General features: G+C 41.5%; 1 non-coding gene across 1 annotated transcript; it reads left to right on the forward strand.

Annotated features, from left to right (window-relative positions):
- The first annotated feature begins 3578 nt into the window (after window positions 1-3578).
- On the forward strand, window positions 3579-3660 carry trnaf-aaa (transfer RNA phenylalanine (anticodon AAA)). Its single transcript has one exon. It is a non-coding gene; the product is annotated as a tRNA-Phe (tRNA).
- Window positions 3661-6156: the final 2496 nt, after the last annotated feature.

Consider the following 6156-nt stretch of genomic DNA (forward strand, 5'->3'; position numbering starts at 1 on the left):
ACCTATTTCACAAACTGGCATCAAAATCTAAACTAAAAACAACTAAATCAAAAAACTACCAAAAAACAAAAGCAAAAGAAAAGTGGTTTGATAGGGAGTGCAAAAACATCAGAAATGCACTACGAAAACTCTCAAATCAAAAACACAGACAAACACACAACACAAAACTAAACCTCAGCTACTGTGATACGGTAAAACTTTACAAACACACGCTGAAAAAGAAAAGAAACACATACATAAACAAACAACTTGCAGAAATTGAGGAGACACTAAATCAGAACTGTTTCTGGGAGAAGTGGAACAATTTAAACAAATCAAAACCAGAAGAATTGGCCATCCAAAATGGAACAATCTGGCAAACATACTTTGAAAATCACTATCAAAGGCTCCCAAATACAAATCAATCAGACTAAAACACCATTTATGAAAAACTCGAAATTTTTGAATTGGCTATCAAAGACAACCAAAACCCCTTAGACTCCCCTATCACTGAGCAGGAGCTACTAGACAAACTCCAGGCCCTCAGACCACGTAAAGCCTGTGGCCAAGATGGAGTCATAAATGAGATGCTGAGACACAGCAGCCCAAAGTTGCAACAAGCCCTGCTCAAACTCCTCAATCTTATCATGACAGCCGGATGTTTCCCCGAGGCCTGGGACCAAGGACTGATCACGCCCATCTATAAGAGTGGAGATAGACTCTATCCCAACAACTATCGGGGCATCTGTGTGAACAGTAACCTGGGGAAGGTATTCTGCAGTATCCTAAATACACGAATAGTGGCCTTCCTTACCGAACACAATGTCCTGAGTAAGAGTCAGATTGGCTTCTTACCAGATCACCGCACATCTGATCACATTTACACCCTACACACACTACAAACACGTCCACCAAAAACACAAAGGAAAAATTTTTGCCTGCTTTGTCGATTTCAAAAAAGCATTTGACTTGATTTGGCATGAAAGATTGTTTTATAAACTACTCCAAAGTGGCATAGGAGGCAATGTGTACGACATTATTAAATCAATGTATTCAGAGAGCAAATGTGCAGTGAAAATTGGAAACAAAAGGACCAAATTCTCCACCCAATGCCGTGGGGTGAGACAGGGCTGCAGCCTGAGCCCAACACTGTTCAATATCTATATCAACGAATTAGCAGGAATGTTGGAAAAGTCTGCAGCTCCTGGTCTCACACTACATGACACAGAAATCATGTTCCTGCTCTATGCAGATGACCTGGTCCTGCTGTCGCCCACAGAACAGAGGCTGCAGCAGAACCAGGCACTGCTAGAGCAGTACTGTCAGACCTGGGCACTGACAGTCAATCTGGACAAGACCAGAGTTATGGTTTTCCAGAAGAAAGCCAGACCTCAGGGAAACAGGAACAAATTCACACTCAACAGCAACACATTGGAGCATACATCCAGCTACACATATCTCGGTCTCACCATCAGCTCATCTGGGAGTTTTGACCTGGCAGTGAAGGCACTGAGGGAGAAGGCACTCAGGGCATTCTACGCAATAAGGAGGCTCTTCAACATCAACCCACCAACAAGAATCTGGCTCCAAATATTTAAAAGTGTAATCCAACCCATTGCCCTATACGGCAGTGAAGTGTGGGCCCCCCTCACAGTCCAGGAGTACACTCAATGGGACAAACACCCCACAGAAACTCTGCACATGGAGATCTGTAGAAACATCCTCCATGTGCAGAGAAAAACACCTAACAACGGATGCAGGGCCGAATTAGGCCAGTACCCACTATTGATAAACATACAAAAAAGATTATTAAAGTATTGGCTACACCTAAAAAACAGTGACCAAAATTCATACCACCACAAAGCCCTGCTGAGCCAAGAGCTGAGCCCAAAACAGAGCCCCCTGAGCCAGCTGGTCCCGAGGCTCACTGACACAAGCCACACTGACACTAACCAGCATCAGGACAGCACTGCTAGAGCACCACAACTCAGACTCAACCACATCACAGACCAAACAGCAATATCTCACACACTGGGACACACACACACAAACACAACATAAACTGCAATGCTACAGAACCCTAAACAGGCAATACACACAAGCCGAATATTTGACCAAGATAAGAAACAACAAAAAGAATCAGACCCTGAGGAAGTAAAGGCTCAGTGACCACAGCCTGGCAATAGAAACTGGGCGACACAGGCAGACCTGGCTGCCCAAAGAGGACGGGCTGTGCTCCCACTGCCAGCGGGGAGAAATAGAGGCAGAGATGCACTTCCTACTGCACTGTGACAGATACTCTGGGATTAGAGAAACATCCTTCTCTAAATTCAGAAATCTAGTCCCAGAGATCCCACACCTGCCAGATCACAACGGGTCCCAATCCTACTGGGAGAGGGAGGAGGGAACTCAGTTGAACTGGCAGCCCAGTATGTGATCTCCTGTCACAGCCTGAGGAACAGTGAGCCTGTCTCCCAATAATGCTCAATATGTTTACAGTATATGTAAATATTTTATGACATGTCTCTGTTGTAAATGTCTGTAATATGTCTGTAGATTTTATTTTATGTTTTGTTCTATGTTAATTGTATTATTTTATTTGCTTTGGCAACACTGATTGTACTCATCGGTCATGCTAATAAAGCACCTTGAATTGAATTGAATTGAATTGAACAGTATTTACGTGCCACTGCTCCCAAGTGGCTCTGGGTTAAGACTGCTCTTTCACTTACTTGCAACGCAAACGGAGAAAGCAATTTTTGACAGTCTCTCGAGAAACTGCGCTAGGTGTTTAGAGATAGACTTTGTCAGTTCCCCCTGGAATGATGGCCTCTCAAATAGTTTGTGATTCCTCTAGACGTTATACAGTACAATCAAAAGCGCAACAAAAGTGTTTTCCGTGGAGCAGGTTTCAGACCCGTAGACCAGTTTTATTTGTACAGCAGGACGCATTCCCAAACGCGAATCTCCTGTTTTAGAAATGCTTTGGGCGGCGTGAAATGAAAATAAGAAATCAATTCCAGATGCACATGGAAGCAATCAAGTGTTTCATCCGAACTGTTTCAAAGACTGCTCAAGAGCTTTCTTTTCACAAACGCGCAACGATTAATGATGGGGGTGCACCCTTCAATGCGCCTTACATCTCTAGGTAGTGATTGAGACGATTCGTAGCGTGTGCTCATTTCCATATATGCCCCGTGTTGCAGTGGTAGGATGACGTAAAATACTGCTTCGACACGTAACGGCATTATATTCAACTTCAGGAGCTGAGGGCTTTCGTAAGCGCGTAAATCAAAGGCAATTCTCGCGTCTAACACTAATGTAAAAGCTTTTCAAAGTGCAGTGTGGTGCAGCTTGTAAAATCCTTGTCCACATTTCTCGTTTGTTGATGTTTTATCTGTCTGCCAAAGTTGCATTTTGACTTGATCATTCGAACGTGAAGCTGCCCTTAAACCCTCTGAGGCGTATCTGTCTGCCGGCATGTATTTTGTCAAACATTTTTTTTGAACAGAGAGCGACTTTGAAAAGGTTTCCGCAGCCACCTCGCACTCCATGTTAGATTGTAGGAGGAATGCAATGCAGGGGCAGCAGAGCTTGCTGTAGTCGTAGCCGAGTGGTTAAGGCGATAGACTAAAAATCTGTTGGGGATTCCCCGCGCAGTTTTGAATCCTGCCGACTACGGCGTCTGCCGTACGTCACCGTATGCCTGCGCAGCAAAGGCAAAGTGCCGCTTCCCCTTTTTCTGGTACTATAAAAACGCTAAATCGCTTGGACCCTGTGCCATGGAAATCAATTCTTCAGATAACGACACGTTTTGTGTTCGCACGACCGGTGTTCTACTTATGCCTTTGAAAACCTAATAAAGCTGAAAGAACCGACACGATAGGTTCTTGTAAAGCACGCCTGTAAAGAACTGTTAACATCAAAGGGTTTCAGTGTATTAACTGAGGAGAAGGCCTGATCGCTAATTGTTGACTTTTTATTTGGTGTGAGAAACACTCTCACTGCGCATGAAGTGCAACAAATGTAGCCGCAGAAATTGCATAACGCTTTCATTTATGCTATTGCAGACACCGACGTTGCCTAGATAGAAAACCGAAATAGCCATGGGTTTGCTTGCTGGTCTGAAGGATCTCTCTTCGAATCTCTATCATTTGTCAATGGAAGTAAAAGGCGCTGCAATCTGATACATGTTCAGATTCAAACCTGCAGCTGTTCTTCAAGTTTATTTTTTGACTAATTACAACTGAGTGTCACATGAGCAGTTACATAAACTTATCTGGCATATTTTAACACAAATGCCATTCTTAAATTAAAACTAACAGTACATTGTCAGGGACATTCAGTTATATACAAACAAGAGACAGACAAGAGAATATTTCTACCTTTCATGTGGACTACAGATGCAGCCATTCAAAGTGCGCGGCACTGACACGTACCGGAGGTAATTGGCTACGGCCTCGCGGATCGTGACGCGCGATGACGCAATATACTGCGGTACGTGATTGGTTGACCGACAGGGGCACTCGTGGTGCGTTGGTCGGTCGTAGAAAGATTTAAATGTCTTTACTGTGCCTGTTTTAGTATTGAATATTTATATGGAATTTTACCACTGAAGGGAAATCTTAGTAGCTGAGCATAAAAAGAATAGGAGCATACTGTAATGCGTGTGAAGGCCATGAACGATATTAATTTTGGAACATAAACATACAGTATATGGCTGGTCTCGGTACTTTAAAGAAAAAATACACACCAGTATTCCATTTCTCCCTAAACATTTTAAGCATCGAAGTCTTTAACTAACGTGATACCGGAGGCAACAAGCATACTTTTAGAATTTGATTAAAAGGGAATATACAGATGCAGCCATTCAAAACAAGCGGGGTATGCTGCGGTATAACATGGTGGGCGTGTCACAGTAAACCGCATCATAACGTATGCAAATTAGATTATGTTAATAGTATCCGGAATCACCTTGTAAAACCGCCAGGTGGAGCTAATAAAGGTTAACCTCTCCTGTACAGCATTTGAGCTGTCACCAGAAAACGTCAGTTTCGAATCACTGCTGAGGGACAATCTTTATTCAATTAAGAATTTAAGTTGTATACTCTTTAGACTTTTAAATTTAAACAGCGTATTACAGCATGTTAATCATTAAACATTAAAAAGGCGGTATCTTTTATAAAAGCAAGATTGTTCTTTTGGACAAAAGTACACAACCTACCACCTTTATTATAAATATTTTAATTATGCAGGAATATTTTATGCATCAAAGTCTTTACCGAAGATATTACTAATAGTATTAATAATGAATGACCTTGGACAAGCTGTAAGCTCAAAATATTACCCTGGTCCACATTCTTTGTAACCATCTTTGTAAACGAAAAGAGTTTATTTTTTCATTGACAAAAAGTAACACCACAGCATTTAGTTGATCCGATCACGCATTCGTTTCCAATCATACAAAGTAATTCTTGAGAATCTCCGATTCACCATGCCTTTCACATGCTCATAAACGATATTAATTTAGGAACATAAACATATTACTGTATGTAAACTGCACTGTATATTGCTGGTCTAGGTAGTTTAAAGAAAAAATACACACCAGTATTCCATTTCTCCCTAAACATTTTAAGCATCAAAGTCTTACATGTTGTTATTTGGGAAACGTTTGTACGTGCTCCTTCTGACCATATTAGGATTATATACTTTGTGAAAAGTGATAGTCTTTTAACCTTTTCTGTGAAAGTGGAATACTGGTGTGTATTTTTTCTTTAAACTACCAATACCAGCCATATACAGTCTGTAACGTAGGGATTTCTATATGTCTTTATTTAGTGGTTACATTAGTGACAAAGGCTAAACTTTTAGCTTTAGTAATGCGTACGCCGTATGGCATACATGTTTGTTTTGGGTTTTGCTTGTTCACATATCTTCCCTTTTTATAAAACGACATGGTTGAAAACTGTTCCAGAGCCACTGTTGTTTCATCAGTGAAAAGTACATCATGAAATGCCTCTCCCTGTTCAATCCACTGGAAAAAAGAAAAGGAGCATAAAGCGTCTGATGGTCATAAACGATATTCATTTAGGAACAGCATCAGAGATATGTTTTTAACTGCACTGCATCGGAGAGAATACCATAGTGTGTTTTTTTTTTACTCCCTGGCGGAAACTG

The sequence above is a fragment of the Atractosteus spatula genome, unplaced genomic scaffold, assembly GCF_055471065.1.
Source record: "Atractosteus spatula isolate fAtrSpa1 unplaced genomic scaffold, fAtrSpa1.hap1 Scaffold_47, whole genome shotgun sequence".
Classification (NCBI taxonomy): domain Eukaryota; kingdom Metazoa; phylum Chordata; class Actinopteri; order Semionotiformes; family Lepisosteidae; genus Atractosteus; species Atractosteus spatula.